Raw genomic sequence first — 17,806 nt, 5'->3', positions numbered from 1 at the left:
ATTGGGAATCCCATCTAAACCATGATGTGGAGACAATGGATGGAAAAACTCTCCTCACCTTCCACAATAACCGGATTTTATCATCCTTACAAACCCAAGATAAGGCTACAGCTTTCTATTTTCTTATTTAGGTATAAAATGTGCTACTTGCTTTCCATCACAACCTAACTGTCAAAAGAGTCCACAGGGGCATTTCAGAGGCAAGTAAGAAAATGCATATCATAAATGCACACTGAGACATCATGATTCAAACCCACAACTTACATACTTGCATCAAACATCAGGATGCACATAGGTAAGGGTGGAGTTTGTGTCATGATGTTACACGCATGTGTCATTTTGACACTATCTTGGTTTGTTCAGATGTCTATAGGGATTGTAGTCCGATGACATCTGGAAGGTCACAAGTCTACCACCACAGATACCAGGTCAGTCCTAACTGGATATTACCTGCAGTGCTTTCATAAGCAAGCATTCCCAAGCATCTCCCTCTCTCCCCTGAATTATTTTACTGTCACTCAAATATAGCATCAATGCTCTTAGCATAGATCAGGAGAGCTAAAAACAGCCATGCTCCTGGCTTGAGAAAAATGCAGAACAGAAGAAGATTGAAAGAAAAAAGCTGAGCCATGAGAGGTTTGTATGCTTAAATGGGCTTGGGGCACACCATGAAGTCCGGGGACATTGTCAAGCCCAGGTCATAAATCTGAATTGGGGATGTTCCCATGCTGAGAACCATGCCAAGAATTCAAGGTTGGCCTAGAAACCTGCTACCCCCAAGAAGCTCCATTCTGTGATTTAAGAGCTGAACCCCAATTCTTCTGTGTCTTGCAAAGCATCCTGAGGCATTTCTGTTGAATCATGGAGGCTGCTTTACGGCTTGCTGCTTAAAGCAACTGCTTGGATTAGTTGTGCCCTGGGACGGTCCTCTCCCCATGGTGTGGAGGTGATGACAGAAAGGCAGAAAGAGAGAGGGAAGAAAGATCAAGTTCTGTTGTTTGGTGGAATTAGAGGACACTCAAGGACTTGATTAACTAACAGTCAGACTGGGAGGCTTCACTGAGTCACCCTTTGCTGCCTGGCAGAGGCTGGATCCACCTGCCAGATTGCTGCAGTGGGAGGGGAGGGGAAGGGAGAGAAGGGGAGGGGGCAGGACAGGCACAGTCTATGGAGGTGCCAAGCTCCACATAGCTCTTTCTGGGGACTGAGGTATGGCAAAGTCACCTCCTGTCCCAAATACGTTATTACTACCCAGGCTGAAACCTGAGCAATCCAGATTCTAGAGCCTGTAGCAATGAGGAGGAAATGTTCCTTCAAAATGTTTCACGTCACCCTGGGGAGATTAGGATCAGTTTTGTGAATGGAAAAGGGGAAAAAAGCACCAAAGGAAAGAGGCACATAGCGTCCAAGGTCAACTATACACAGAGTAAGCCTGACTGTACCAAGCTCTCAAAGCAAAATAGTGAGGGTGCCAATGAAGCCCTAAGTGGGTTGAGATATCTCACATTCCTGTACCCAGAAAGCCTGGATATACACAATGGCTGGCTTCACACAATGCAGTGAGACAAAGCCAAGCGAATGGTATTTTGGCTTAATGTGTGGGGTGAACAATTTATAGGATGAGATCTGGGCCACAGTGTGCTGCAAGGGATCCTAGGACCAGCCTCCCGAGATAAAGCACAGTGGAAGTGACTGATATTTTGGATCCACACCGAGAACCACATAGCAGAAAACTGCAGCTCCCAGCAGCACGGTTTGGGATTAGACCCACGTTCCACACCCACCCAATAACTCACAAATGAAAGCAAACACTGAGGTATTTGTAACATCTATATATCCTTATACCACTGGTTGGTTTACACATCACATTAAGCCACAATCTGCTTCAATCATGTTTGGTTCACTAAGCCACAATAGGTGGATTCACATGCTGCATTTTGCTATAACTTCAGCCCAATGGCTGGATTCAAATGTTGCACAGAGACAAAACCAAACAATCTACAACCTACGTGCTGGCTTCACTACACCATGTTAAGCCACAATAGGATGATGACCACCTCTTTTTTTGCCTTCAAGGCTTACTTAACTCCTGTAGGCAATGTGTTCAGAAGTGGTTTGCCACAGCCATAAGACACACATCCTTGGACAGTGAATTTCACAAAACAACACTTAAAATATAAGCAGATGATTTGCAATAGAGAGAGTGCTCTACACATCGTGCCACCTGCTTCATAATGGGTAGTTCAACTCTTTGTCAGACCTTCAGGATGTCGGTCTCTCCACCTGCTACATCCCCCAGGTAAGAATCCCCCAACTCACTTAGTTTATTTCACCTGAGAAACCCCACTGTTTATCCAAGCACACCCAAAGAGGCAGGCAGGTAGCAAAATGACACAACAGTCTATCTGCAAAAGGCTAGTTTATATACTGGGATGAAATCAGGAAATAGTCAGATTCTATGATGGAGCAACCAGTAACAGGGCTGCCTCACCAAACAGTGAGCAGTCCAGAGAGGAAAGCCAAATGAGGTTCAAAAAATATACTGGCACTTTGATTTCCAAATAATCCAGCACATTCTACTTTAATTTTTTTTCCTTCTGGACATGAAATTAATGCTGTGATCCAGAACAATTGGAGGGCGCCCGGTTAATTGCCTCCCACATACTTGATTGTGCTGGTGACAATACTGCAGAAAATTATTCATCAAGGGTGTGTATATGTAGATGGAGGGAAGAATGCAAAGCATACAGGAAAGTAAAAAGGAAACAGTCTGCTTGTAATTAGTCTTTGATGTTAATGGCCACAGAGCAGGATACACGGTTATGGACATACTAATAGAATTTATTCCATTTTAGAAGGGTAAAGTATTATCTATGGTGCCTTGAGAACAATAAGGTCTCTCTGCCAAAGTGCATTCATAAATGATGATGCCAGTAGGGACCCAATATATACGCTGAAAAAGAGAACGTTCTCATCACCAGGACGCTAACATAAACAAAGACCCAATAATTTCACAAATCCACTTTTGTGTACAGTTTGAATGTTAGCCCACCAGCACTCTTGCAAAGATTCTGGGGACCATATCTTGAATCCTACATTCTAGTTGTGTGCAGGGAACTGACTCTGCTGTGTACTGTGTCTGTGGATCTCCCTTCTTCCCAACACCCTGTGAGTTAACCTAGATCAATGTATTTCTATTTCTGTCTCGCTAATCACCAGACCTGTCCTGGTGGGGCAGTGTTTGCTACACAGCTGTCTTTAGAAGACTAAGCTGCTTAATACTGCTGAGAGATGAACCTCAAGGTGTCACAGGCATGTTATGCAAACAAAAAATGCTTTTGGTGATGACCAAAAATAAAAATAGGTGACCAAGCACCTTTAATGGGGTGGGAAGGATAGATTCTATCAGGAGTCAGATTTTATGCTCTCTCACCTGGATGCTGTTCTCCTTGAACCCAGGTGTGGCACTCTGCATATGTTCAGAGATACCATACTTCATAGGTTCTAAGGCTCAACTTGTGTAGCTCCATTCTATTGAGACCAGGTTGAAAATCTACTGAAAGCAAGAGTGAAACAGCAATAATGGTATTCTACTGAATGCCTGAACATAAGCATTTTCTTTCTTTATCACTTAAACATTAAATGAAAATGCAATACCTCTGTTAATGATTGCAGGGCAGTGAAAACGAGAAAAAAAACACAGGAGAAATTGTTCTATCAGACAATATGTTAAATGTATGGAGAAATAGATTGAAAAACATAAATCAGATTGCACAGCAATGTTTAACCAATTTTATTAATATCTTTATTTTTAATGTAAGTTCCACCTGTTTCTTAAGGCTCAAGATATTTAGGAAGAGAAGCTAACATTTAATTACCAGGTTGGAAAAGGGAGAATAGTACACCTTCTGTTTGGCATGCTGATCTGAACTTTGAGGCGAAAGAAAAACTGATATCAGAGGTAGGAGTGTAAAATTCCATGGTTGGAGACAGTGTGACTCAGTAGTTGCAGAGCTGCATTTTATTCTGAAAGATCAGATGCTATAGCACTTTCCCCACTAAACAACTGTGGAAAATAGTGAGATTAAGGAAGAACAGGGTGTGTGTTGGGGGCAATGCTTTTGAAATACGGAGATAGCAGCAGCTGAAATGTGGAAAGAAGGCAACTTAACTCAGGAGCTATATTTGCTTGCCAGCAGGGGTCGCAAGAGGATTAATTAGAAATATTCCCAACTGTTATTCATCTGTAAGGAAGACAGGAACAGAAATGAGGACAGTGACAATTGTTCAGGTTTAATGCGGCTGGTCCTAGCCCATACAGTTGCACTGGGTTCAGTTTTATGAGACAGAATTTGCAGACCTTATAATACATAACAGCTTAACCACTTGATGAGGTACTGTGTGATTATGAAGGCCTTCATTTGTGGTTCTTATCTTTCCTCCACAGAATACTGATTAAAATAACTTCACAGCATGCTTGCAAGGCATCCCAGGACCATAAAAAGACAGTTTAACAAAAAGGCCATTGGCCTTCCATTTCAGTAAGACGTTGCCTTGGCCGCAGTTCCCCAGAGGTTCAGCCAGATGTTCTTTCCAGCACTACCTAGGAACACTGGGGACTGAATTAGGGCCTTCCATATGCAAAACACACCTACATGTCTACATGTGGACTTTCGCATCAGTAGGACAGGGGAATCTGTGACCTTGCCAGTGTTGCCGAATTGCAATTCCCAGCATCCTTCATCATTAGCCATGCTGGTTCCCCACCCTTGATCTAACATCAGGCAAACAGACAGGCAGACTGGTTCATAACCATTATGGACATCTGAAATTAGATCCAAACATTCAGCCAAGTGATATGGATTTGTTGTTGTTTATTCGTTTAGTCGCTTCCGACTCTTCGTGACTTCATGGACCAGCCCACGCCAGAGCTTCCTGTCGGTCGTCAACATCCCCAGCTCCCCCAGGGACGAGTCCGTCACCTCTAGAATATCATCCATCCATTTTGCCCTTGGTCGGCCCCTCTTCCTTTTGCCTTCCACTCTCCCTAGCATCAGCATCTTCTCCAGGGTGTCCTGTCTTCTCATTATGTGGCCAAAGTATTTCAGTTTTGCCTTTAATATCATTCCCTCAAGTGAGCAGTCTGGCTTTATTTCCTGGAGGATGGACTGGTTTGATCTTCTTGCAGTCCAAGGCACTCTCAGAATTTTCCTCCAACACCACAGTTCAAAAGCATCGATCTTCCTTCGCTCAGCCTTCCTTATGGTCCAGCTCTCGCAGCCATATGTTACTATGGGGAACAACATTGCTTTAACTATGCGGGCCTTTGTTGTCAGTGTGATGTCTCTGCTCTTAACTGCTATTTTATCGAGATTTGTCATTGCTCTTCTCCCAAGGATTAAGCGTCTTCTGATTTCCTGACTGCAGTCAGCATCTGCAGTAATCTTTGCACCTAGGAATACAAAGTCTTTCACTGCTTCTACATTTTCTCCCTCTATTTGCCAGTTATCAATCAAGCTGGTTGCCATAATCTTGGTTTTTTTGAGGTTTAGCTGCAAGCCAGCTTTTGCACTTTCTTCTTTCACCTTCATCATAAGGCTCCTCAGTTCCTCTTCACTTTCAGCCATCAAAGTGGTATCATCTGCATATCTGAGATTGTTAATGTTTCTTCCAGAGATTTTAACTCCAGCCTTGGATTCCTCAAGACCAGCTTGTCGCATGATGTGTTCTGCATACAAGTTGAATAGGTAGGGTGAGAGTATACAGCCCTGCCGTACTCCTTTCCCAATCTTAAACCAGTCCGTTGTTCCGTGGTCTGTTCTTACTGTTGCTACTTGGTCCTTATACAGATTCTTCAGGAGGCAGACAAGATGACTTGGTATCCCCATACCACTAAGAACTTGCCACAATTTGTTATGGTCCACACAGTCAAAGGCTTTAGAATAGTCAATAAAACAGAAATAGATGTTTTTCTGAAACTCCCTGGCTTTTTCCATTATCCAGCGGATATTGGCAATTTGGTCTCTAGTTCCTCTGCCTTTTCTAAACCCAGCCTGTACATCTGGCAATTCTCGCTCCATGAACTGCTGAAGTCTACCTTGCAGGATCTTGAGCATTACCTTACTGGCATGTGAAATGAGTGCCACTGTTCGATAGTTTGAACATTCTTTAGTGTTTCCCTTTTTTGGTATGGGGATATAAGTTGATTTTTTCCAATCTGATGGCCATTCTTGTGTTTTCCAAATTTGCTGGCATATAGCATGCATTACCTTGACAGCATCATCTTGCAAGATTTTGAATAGTTCAGCTGGGATGCCGTCTTCTCCTGCTGCCTTGTTATTAGCAATACTTCTTAAGGCCCACTCAACCTCACTCTTCAGGATGTCTGGCTCTAGCTCACTGACCACACCGTCAAAGCTATCCCCGATATTGTTATCCTTCCTATACAGGTCTTCTGTATATTCTTGCCACCTTTTCTTGATCTCTTCTTCTTCTGTTAGGTCCTTGCCATCTTTGTTTTTGATCATACCCATTTTTGCCTGGAATTTACCTCCGATGTTTCTAATTTTCTGGAAGAGGTCTCTTGTCCTTCCTATTCTATTGTCTTCTTCCACTTCCGCGCATTGCTTGTTTAAAAATAATTCCTTATCTCTTCTGGCTAACCTCTGGAATTTTGCATTTAATTGGGCATATCTCCCCCTATCACTGTTGCCTTTTGCTTTCCTTCTTTCTTGGGCTACTTCTAGTGTCTCAGCAGACAGCCATTTTGCCTTCTTGGTTTTCTCTTTCTTTGGGATGTATTTTGTTGCCGCCTCCTGAACAATGCTGCCAACTTCTGTGCAGAGTTCTTCCGGGACCCTATCTACTAAGTCCAGTCCCTTAAATCTATTCTTCACCTCCACTGCATATTCCTGAGGAATATTAGTGAGCTCATATCTAGCTGATCTGTGGGTCTTCCCTAATCTCTTTAGTCTGATCCTAAATTGTGCAAGAAGAAGTTCATGGTCTGAACTACAGTCAGCTCCAGGCCTAGTTTTTACCGACTGTACAGATGTCCGCCACCTTTGGCTGCAAAGGATGTAATCAATCTGATTTCGGTGTTGTCCATCTGGTGAAGTCCATGTGTAAAGCCGTCTCTTAGGTTGTTGGAAGAGAGTGTTTGTTATGCAGAGTGAATTGTCTTGGCAAAATTCTATCAGCCTATGTCCTGCTTCGTTTTGTTCTCCCAGGCCATACTTACCTGTAATTCGAGGTGTCATTTGACTGCCCACCTTAGCATTCCAGTCTCCTGTGATGAAAATAACATCTCTTTTAGGCGTGTTGTCCAGTAGGTGCTGCAGATCCTCATAGAACTGCTCTACTTCAGCTTCTTCAGCATTTGTGGTTGGGGCGTATATTTGGATCACTGTGATGTTAGATGGCTTGCCCTGAATTCGAATTGAGATCATTCTGTCGTTTTTGGGGTTGTATCCAAGCACTGCTTTAGCCACTTTACTATTAATTATGAAGGCTACTCCATTTCTTCTGTGGTCCTCTTGTCCACAGTAGTAGATCTGGTGGTCATTTGATGTGAAGTGGCCCATTCCAGTCCATTTCAGTTCACTGACGCCCAGAATGTCTATCTTTAATCTTGACATCTCACCAATAACTACATCCAATTTGCCCTGGCTCATAGATCTTACATTCCAGGTTCCAATGGTGTGTTGATCCTTAGAACATCGGATTCGCCGTTCACCACCAGCACCGTCGGCCGCTAACCGTCCTTTCGGCTTTGAGCTAGCTGCGTCATCACGACTGGGGCTAGTTGAGCTCATCCTCTGTTCCTCCCCAGTAGCATTTTGACCATCTTCCGACCTGGGGGTCTCATCTTCCGATGGTATACCGACATATCTCTGGTTGTACTGATCCATTTAGTTTTCACGGCAAGAATACTGGGGTGGGTTGCCATTACCTTCCCCAGGGATCGCATTTAGTCTGACCTCTCTGTCATGACCTTCCCGTCTTGGGTGGCCCTTCACGGTTTAGCTCATGGCATCATTGAGGTGCTCAAGCTCCAGCACCACGACAAGGTAACGATCCTTTGCGGAGGATATGGATTTAAGGCAGGTCTATCACATGTGGGCTGCAAAATCCTGGATGACCACTAGATGACAGCGAGAAGTTAGAGAAATGTTTGCCTTCTTAGCTTCTATTTATCAAAATGTCTTCCTTGCAGGGAATTAACACAAGACAGAATTGATAAATTATATTCCCTGAATGGATACATTAACTCCTTATTCCACTCATCATTTGATCTATGTCTACTGTCTTTTCCCACTGCTGAGTTCAAGCACTCTCCACCCATCCTTGAGTCAACATAAAACTACATCAGCATGAAATTTGCTGTTCCAATTACCAATTCTTATTCTGCCTCTGTTAGAGTCTTTCAAGGCATTACAGTCAAGTGACTTCTCTCCAGTATAAAGCACGATGATCACGTCTAATGACATCTATACATTAGAGGGCTACCTTAGATGGTGGCAGAACAAGCGGGGAAATACTACTGGTGATGTTATGGACAATTTACATCTGTCTCACTTGTGGGCTAGGGACTAGATGATGGCCATATTGTAGGAATACAGCGGAAGAAAAGATGTTGTCAGGGCGTGTTTGTGCGCTGATTAGATGCAAGGAAAAGCTTTAAGATTTGAATTTGCTGTTCTAGACAAATAACAGGAAATATACAAAACCTCAAGCCTATAGGTTAGCTTCACAAAACCGCACACTAAACAGAATTAGAGTACCAGGAAGAGGAGGTAAAATGCAATTCAGGAGGAATATATGATCGCTTCTCCCAGATTACGGGCTGGGGACAAGACAATGGGTTTTGCTGATTCCCTCCTCCCCCCCCCCCCCGTGATCTTGGGGAGCTTTAACAAAAGCCTTCTTTAGATCACCATAAAAACAACAAAGGATTTTGTGCCTTTTAAAGATAGATGATCTAGAAGAATTAGTAGATGAAAATGGAATCTGTGTTTTGAAAACTTTATCTTTCAATTGGTATAGAGAAACCTGTCACTCTCTAGCTGCATGAACTTTGTGAAACTGTTTAAGAAGATGCTAAAAATGAGCTCTTCCCAAGAACATTTGTAGGATAAGATGACACCATCTAGGCTGAATGTGTTGAGCTGATATGAAAAAGGTTATATGCAGTTGTTATTATTTACTGTAATTAATTTACCATGGATGCTTTGCTGTTGCTGTAAATGTTTTAACATTATATACTGATTCTTAACTGCTAGGAATCTTGAGGGAATTACAGTAGGTTAAAAATGGAATGGATGAATAAATAAATAAAATTATGGGTGTTGGAAACCAGCGTATTAGGGGGGAAGGTGTGAGGCTCGATCTAGCAAGAATGACTAATATGTAGAACCCATTCCCAAGAAGTAGACATTTTGTTTTTTTACTTGTTCAATTTCTATCCTGCTTTTTCTCTCGGAACTCACGGTGACATACACAACATTTTTCTCCCATGTTTCTTCACAACCACAATCCAGTGAAGTAGATTGGGTGGAGAGAGTGACCAGGCCAAAGCCACCCATTAAGCTTCCATGGCAAAGGGAACACTTGAACCTGGCTCTCCCTGGTCCTAGTCCAACATCCTACCCACTACACCAGATTTTTAGTGTGCTAAAACAAAAATAACAAAGCTAACTCTGCTAAATATACTGCATCACACATGAGCCAATTACATGTTACCCCAATATACTATATGAATTCAGCCAGCATGGTTAATTCATATTTGAAAAACAACAGATTTTGAGTATACTGCAAAAATCCAGGGAACAGCAAGATGGCAGCAAAGAATTAGTCTTGTATCTGTTTGCCGCCATCTAATGGTCATCCACATGTTTGCAGCCATATCATATAAACCCTGAAAATTGAGGTACTTTTGAAAACTGTGGGTGTGTTGTGAAAACCTAACTGCAGAGCCTTCTGGTAGCTGAAGAGCTTTTGAAAAGAAATGATTGTAACATAAGCCTCTGTGGGCATAGCCGATTTCATGAAGTGAAAGCCTTTGGCCATTTCATTTGTTTTTTGTTTTGTTTTGCTTTGTTTCACCAAGCCATAAAAGAGCTGGGGAGAGCTTTGCACCAGGAGAAAGGCGTCAGTTGGGCAGAAACAGGATGACCCAGAAGGAGAGTCCCACAGGAGCTGCGTATGGCCAGCTTTACCATTAAGGACGGGGTTTTAAGCATGATTGGCGTGTAACCATTTGAGAACCAGTGGCAGCCGCATGTCTCTCATTTTCTGGCTGTAAGATGGTCTCAGAGGGAGGACACAAAACCAGAAGGTAACTAACAAGGCAGCCCAGGAATGCTGGTAAATAATTCAGCTAGACAGCTGATAAGTCACTGACCCAGCAGTGGGGGTGGGGGGGAAGGTTTTCAAGGGCGTCAGGGCCCAGCATTGCTGGTGCTGCCTGTGGGGAAACTCACCTCCCTTCGCCCAAGTCTGCCTGCCTCTCAGCTTCTTCTGAACTGAAACCGGCCTGACCAGCTCCCAAGAGTCTTCTTCCCCTCCTGTCTTTTGACCCAGCCACTCACATGCACACAAGAAAGGCTTGGAGCAAAGTCAGGCCCTGCTAAGGTGGTGGGGATGTTAAAAGATGCGTTTGTTTTTTGACTTTGCTCTTCTGACTGCATCCCACTGAGTGGGACAGAAGCTCCCCCCATCCCTGGTCTCACCTACTCCCTTCTGCACCAGAAGAAACTCTGTGAAAGACTGCTGGCTTGCTGGACCTCTGTTACTGAAAGGTAAGGAAAAACACAGGGCTGAGCAGCTCTGGTAGGTGGTGGCCTATGGGCTTGGAGAGAGGGAAGGAGAAAAAGCAGAGCAGAATGACCAGGCTGGGCTGTTGGGTTAAAACTAGGCTAGAGCAATACATCCAACAGAAGGAAGGGCAAAAAAATGAACCAAGCTGGTTACTCCTACAAGCCCCCTCTTTGCAAAGGACCCACATCTCATTTGCCATTTGTGACCAGATGCAAAGGGGGACAGCTGTTGATCCCTTTAAAAATTCTGTACATGAGGGAAGATGGCAGGTGGAGCTTGTTCTACAGGGAACCGTCAGGCTGCTCTGCTCAAATTATAACCTTCCCTTTTTACCTCCAGTCACTCAGCAGGGAAAGCCCTATCCTAGAGTGCTTCCCTTCTGGGCAAAGAAAATAATCAGGGCTGTAAAAATAGTCTGTTAAGGAAAGGGTGGCCTTGATGTTCCAAACAGCTGCAGATGTTGTTTGTGTGTACAAGGGATTGTCAAAGAAGCAGGTGTACCTCTTTTTAATCAGAACTCCCATCTTCCATTTTCTTCATTATGGGTGCACTGCCACAGTGGAAGCCACAATAATTCACATGCATCATGATATTGTTGCACAAATGATGCAAATCCCATAATTTACAATGATGTCATGAAATGTATGACATCACTTGCTACACCATATGGACTCCCACAGGACATGTGTTCTGGGGTATCACTGCTAGGCTACAAATGAAGTTTCAAGGGAATAGCCTCAGTGCAGGGTGACTGCTGGAAGATACCACACCCAGGTTCTCCATACATAAGTATTTGAAGAATGCACACTAAAGATGACTTTTTATAGGTGATTTACCCTTAAAATCCTTCAAATGTCCTGCTGGGTGCATATTCTGTGTGGGTGTGGGGTTTAACTAAAACCTCAAGCCCTCCACCCCTTTCTAGACTTTCATAGGTCTGGATATGGTCATGGAAGAAGAACATTAGGCTGAGTTTGGACAACATGCTAGATTAAAATGTAGTTGGCTAGTTTCTGGCTCAGTGTGTTGTGTGAACCCAGCCATGAGCTGGTTTGGGATTCAGTGGTCATGTAAATCCAGAAAATTGGGTTAATTTGGTAAACCAAGGTTATGTTTATCACAGGTATGTGTATAGTGGCCACATGGACTGATTCTGTTTTAACAATTATATATCAATAAGGGGATGGAAGTTATGCCAGACCAATATAGCAAGTGTAAAAGTGCACCGTAGACTTGTCTCTTGCGTGTTCAGGAGCAGCTTTGTCCTTGGCTTGGCCTTGGAATGATTTAGTGCATTTTAGAGTAGAAAGAGAGCCTTCGGGCCTTTTGAATCTTGCGTAACTATGCTCATTTCTCCACCTGCTCACTGGACCTCTTCCACCCCCTTGGAAACATTCAGAGGAAACTGTGGCCCTCCTGATGTTACTGAGCTACTTGAGCAACCCTCAGTGGCTGGGGCATCTGGGGGTTGTAGTTCAACATATTCTGGAGCTCTCCAGGTGATCTGAAATACAGTATATCAGGAAGAGTTTTGTATTTGTAATCATGTAAGGATACAATGGTAGAAACCCTATGTTTTCTTCCTGAAATTGAGGTAACTTGGGGTTGGGGGGGGGAACAGGACTAGATTTGTTTGCAGAAGGGCTTGTATGAACATTGTTGCAAAGGCTAGCCTTAACATGCATTCAAATGCACTGTATACCCCAGTTTTGGGAGGGTTGAAATCCAGGTTAATGTGCTAGCTCTTCTTGCATTGTCAGAGATAAAAATCTCATTACATTACACACTGTATTCATTGCTTGCACGTTGCCTTGTCTGGAGATGATATTCTAGTGAGGATTAAGAATGATGAACGTTTTCTTCACTTGCAGATTACATTGGCTCTGAATGACCTGGAAACACAAACGTTTTTTTTAATCTCATTAAAAATCCCAGACCAAGATTTAGACAATCTTATGCCAATTTTTCCTATACTGCCAACAATAGATTTTTCTTTCTTAAGCTGTCACAGAGCCGTGGTATGTATAGTTCATTGTGCTTCCCTTTCCTTTTCAAGGAGAAGTGTCTAGCCAGCCTTGATTAGTCATTGGTAAATTTCCTGGAGTGATTCCTCTACAGTATCTTAAGAAGAGTGGGAGGAAAATTCATGCTGCTGACAATTCTTCAGCTAATTAACACCCTCCAAATAGTCATCCTACCCCAGTAAGGAGAACAGATTTCCTAGCCAGACAGGACAGCTACAAGAATCAGGACCTCACATCACCATCCCAACAAGATCAGTAGAGCAAGGGCTGAGATATAGTAAGGGTCTCTAGTGAAAACAGACTTGGGTCTCTTTCATACTTTCAGGGTTGGTTGAAATCCAAATATCCTAGCAACCACCGTCCCAAGTAGTTGGATAGGATGGGAAGCCTAGCTTTCTTGGCAAGCTGTTTCTAGTTATTGACTGCTGCTTTTCAGTCCTGTTCTGGATAACAACCCAGTAAACATTCCCACAATCATTAATCTAGCCCATCTTCTCCCATTGCTTATTTGCTGCCACTATTCCAGCATCTGGATGAAAAAGTGGTGCTTCTTATGTCCGTCAGAAGATTATTGTTTCCTTTTTCTTCATTAGTTGGCCATTTGCCATCCCATGATCTAAAGAGTTCCTCTGAAAGGATAAGGTTGATAAGCAACCATATATTAAAAAATCTATTGCATCCTGTTAATCATTGTTTTATCCATGCTAGATAAAGCAGCCTTGGTATGATAGTTTTCCAAGTTTCTAATAACCAAGACACCTTTTTCTGAATTAAAATTGGAGGCTCTGTTCAGCTTGAGACTTCATCCCTCTGTTTCTGTCACTGGGTGAGTCGTTGTTCCAAACACGCCATTTCATTAGTAGTAAGCAATTCCAGAGCAATAATTCACCCAGTAAATCTTGAGTGGATAAATGATCCACTTATGCAGAGATACAAGCTCCCAGTAGAGGGAGTTTATCACAGCAGAGACACAATGGGCACCTGCTGTACGGATAAGACTGTGTGGCTCACTGAAGCCTTTAAAAACAGGAGGATGGGTTTCTACAGCACGCTAAATGCATCGTGCACACTGCTTTGGTGTTTCCAGCTGTCATGAAGAAGCCCATGCAAAGTGAAGGAAGGGGCTAGCAAATCTTTGCACAAGAGAAAGACTGATTGCCTTCCAGTGCTTTCTGGAAGAGTAAAAAGCTTGCTTGCTTCCTCTAAGCCCTAAAGGTGTTTTGCTCTGCAATACATAAACTCCAACTGCGTCTTTAATTACTTTGGGGGCTTTATCTTGCTTGCAATGACACATTACATCGTTATCTACCAGTTCTTGAGCTGACCAAAAAGTATGCCAGCAAAACATTTGCTGCCCCAGTTGCTGAGCTGAGCCCTATTCTGCCACAATAATGAAGCTGGTGATCCGTGGTGTCCTTACAGTTTTAATGCAGGATAAGTTAAGGAAAGCCATTGGTAGATTCATCTGACTTTGTTTCCTCTCCTACCAATTCTTACCTGCCAGTAGGAAAACAACCACCAATTGCTCTTCCCAATGGAAGGAGCAGAGTGAGGTGCGTGTAAGTGTTGCTTGGCATGTGTGGTTAGGCACCTCTCAGTTATTTTGATCAGAACATCTTAGAACATGGGTTTAGTGCACTTCTGAAAGAGTGCTAGACCTGTTTTTTAAACCCATGTCAAAAAATAGCCTAGCTGAGAAGTTGCAGGCATAGAGTAGGGACACAGGAGGGGGGTGATAGTAACAAATGAGCGCCATTCCTGACTAGTGCTGCAACAATATGGCAACGCTGACAGGGAATCCAGTTCCATCCTCATGGCCAGGAGTGTCTGGGAGTAGGCTATGGACAGTCATGGAGACAGAATGGTGTAGGCAAGATGGTTTCCCCACCAACTAATAAAAACAGTAAAAAGTCAGCCACATAAGATTACTTGTTAGCAGAAGCATTGGAAAACCTATAATACATGCATTTGTGACAGTACCAGCAATACAGAACAGCTGGTTTATAAAGCAGCAATACACAGTTCTTTCCTGGTTTAAATTGACTTCTCTACAGCATAGAAGCCATATACTTAATCTGCCTTTGTTTCAAAAGAGCACTGAGGCCATTTTTTAAATAATTTTTATTAAAGCTTTTTCTCAGATTAAAAGATAAACATAAGGTAATATGAAGTAAAATTAAAGAAAAGAAAGAAAGAAAGGAGAAAAAGTAACGTGAAAAAGTGAGACAAGTATAAGAAAGAAAAAGAAAATAGAAACAGGAGAAGAAAAATATATAAAGAAGCGACTCCCAATCTCCTTTACAGCAGTTACAAGCAAACAGATCTTCATGCCTCCCTCTTTAAAAGTACATCATATTTCCCTTTTTCCCATTATTCAACCCTTTTTAATCAACAAATCCATAAATCACCAAATCATTTTTCCCATTTTCAGTAAAAAGTCCATAAAAGGTTTCCAGTCTTAATAAACGTGCTTACTGTCCTGTCTCTGATCAAACAGGTCAATTTTACCATTTCTGCTAATTCCATCATCTTCACAATTCATTCCTCCATTGTGGATATTTCAGTATTTTTCCATCTTTGTGCATGTAATAACCTTGCCGCAGTGACCATGTACAACTAAGCCCATTTTTTTAAGAAGTCTGTGTAAGATGTGACAAGTGCTTCAGACAGTGTTGGTCAGACACTTTGCAGGCAGACGCTCCTGTGGAAATCAGCTGTCCATTCTTTTCTACAGCCCAAGCCAAAGGTGTCTATGGCAAAAATTGTGTTGGGAGAAGGGAGAAAACAAAACTGGTACAGCTAAAAATTACTTAGAGGTGCCTCAGCTATGGGGTGGGGATGGCATGAAAGGAATGTCATGAGGTCAAGGCATAAATGTGCCATGTGGGGTGTGTTTGTGTTGCATTAGGTGGATGTGAGCATGTGCTCTAGGTCTACCTTGTCCAGAACTTTACTTTTCTGAGAGACGTCTTGACTTCTCATACCTTTGGAATAAAATGTAAGATTTTTAACTGAAGAGAGTGATGGTGAATGTTGAACGCATTCTTATCTGAAGAGTGTTTCACAACTGTTAGCTGCTCACCTTCACAAGCATCCTGTGTCAGTCATATTATGGATGCCGGATCAAGGTACTGTATAGAAAGCATGGTCTCAGCATTAGCAGCCTGCATTCTTTTCCCAAGGTGCTTCTCCACTCCTTGCCTCCTTAAGGGCCTCACAGAAGAACCTCCCTGGGATACAGCTCAAGGAGCTATGGTGGTTTCCAATCTTTGGCGCTGCTGATGCAGCAGAGACTCCACTTAGCACGGCAGGAAGGAGGGAGTCCATTTGGCAGCAGTGTAAAAATGCCAACAGTCCCTGGCAGGAAGGGGCTCTGCGATATTCATGCAGCTGAAATTGCCAAGGCATTAAAACAGCACCTCATACCCAGAGTTGGCACTTATGATGCATCTAGCTCCAGGGCTGAACCAAGACTCTCTGGTACCCATGGCATGAAATTAAAATGTTATCTGTGGACTTTGCTAATTAATACAGGGCATAAGTCTCTGGGATACGTTGGTGCACAGATCCATTCAAAATGACGGGAAGCTGTCAAAAGAGGAAGCTCAACACCAACAGTCTCATGCAAAATCACTGAAGGCACTGTCACCTTAGTAGCAGCAGAAATCTGTCTACCCTATCATTATTGACACTCCAGTTTGCAAAATGGTCCTTTATCTAGATTGGTGGCAGATAGCACGGTCATAGTTTGAGCCACTAGAATTTGTGTCAGATCCTGTCTGGCTGAGTGAAATCTGTACATGGGTAATTTTGTACTTGCTGAAACAAGTTTCCCACTGGTTTCCTCTCAGCTGGCAAAAGCAGCATTTTGATATGGGTGTCCTGAGCTGCTGTTAAAAGCAGCTTTTTCCACTCTGAAGCCCTCCAGATATGTAAAGATTACAACCCTCAGAATTGTCAGCTAGCATGGCCAATGAAAGCTACAGCCCCAATACATCCAAAGGGTGTCAAATGGAGGAAAGCTGTTATAAAGCCTGAGACTCCGGCACATGGGAGTTCCTTGGGGCTCCTACTCCTGTTCACAATACCTGTACAAGTTCTACTGTCCCCCTATTGGGGAAGGCAGAGGGAATGGCTTTGCAGGATAGGAAGAAGAACCACTCCCAAGGCAATGATCAGATGAAAGGGGCTGAGCCCAGGCCAAGAAAGTAGTGTGAGTAAACATCTCAGATGAGCCCCTCCCATTTCACATGAAGGTAATGGATGGGAGAGGATGGGAGAGAAGTGCAGTCAGGCTTGCAAGATTGTTGCTATAGCTTTACAGTAAAAGAAGTACTGACCTACATGGCATTGGTTTCCTAGTCTGGTCTACCTCAAAGGGCTGACACCTGTTCAAATGTGCAATTATGAATAAAGTTTGTTGTAAAATTTCCCAAACTCCAGCATGACATAAAGGAAGTGACCTGAGATTATGTATGTGAAATACCTGGCTGCTTGAAAAAAATCAACAGGCATGATTATTGTTATTAAATATTACAGGGAATTTTTGACAGTTCAGAAAGGTGATAGGGTATAGTCCCACTTTGGGAATAATTGTAAGATTTTTGGAAGAGGAAATGGTAATTTCTTTCTATAGCAGTGTTCCCTAATCTGGTGCTTCCCAAATGTGTGGGCTACAGTTTCCATTATCCTATGAGCAAATGCCCACATTTGCTAGGAATTATAGCTTTATTAGACTGGGAAACGTCTTGACTTCTCATACCTTTGGAATAAAATGTTGTCTCTGGAGGGCACCCAGTTGGAGAAGACTGGCCTGTAAGAAGCCTACTTATTCTGAACATGGCACTTTCATATGGATCATCTTTGTGGAGTCCATGCACAGAGTGTGTAGCTTCTCTGGAGTTTATACCACTGCCTACACTGAATCGATAAAGTAAAGCATGCCAGAATGCCCCTGCCAGAGA

At 43.0% G+C, this 17,806-nt stretch overlaps 2 protein-coding genes across 2 annotated transcripts in view; both read left to right on the top strand.

Annotated features, from left to right (window-relative positions):
• The window catches only part of KHSRP (KH-type splicing regulatory protein), a 292,174-nt gene that overhangs the window by 144,373 nt on the left and 129,995 nt on the right, over nucleotides 1–17,806 (top strand). The window lies entirely within an intron of this gene.
• The window catches only part of PALM3 (paralemmin 3), a 32,205-nt gene continuing 25,008 nt past the window's right edge, over nucleotides 10,610–17,806 (top strand). The window contains exon 1 of the mRNA XM_063294349.1: nucleotides 10,610–10,799. The gene's annotated coding sequence lies outside the window, so the exon portion shown is untranslated. The remainder of the gene's footprint in view (nucleotides 10,800–17,806) is intronic.

This window comes from Candoia aspera, chromosome 2 (assembly GCF_035149785.1).
Source record: "Candoia aspera isolate rCanAsp1 chromosome 2, rCanAsp1.hap2, whole genome shotgun sequence".
Lineage (NCBI taxonomy): Eukaryota > Metazoa > Chordata > Lepidosauria > Squamata > Boidae > Candoia > Candoia aspera.
This window is presented reverse-complemented; position numbering and strand designations above follow the sequence as displayed.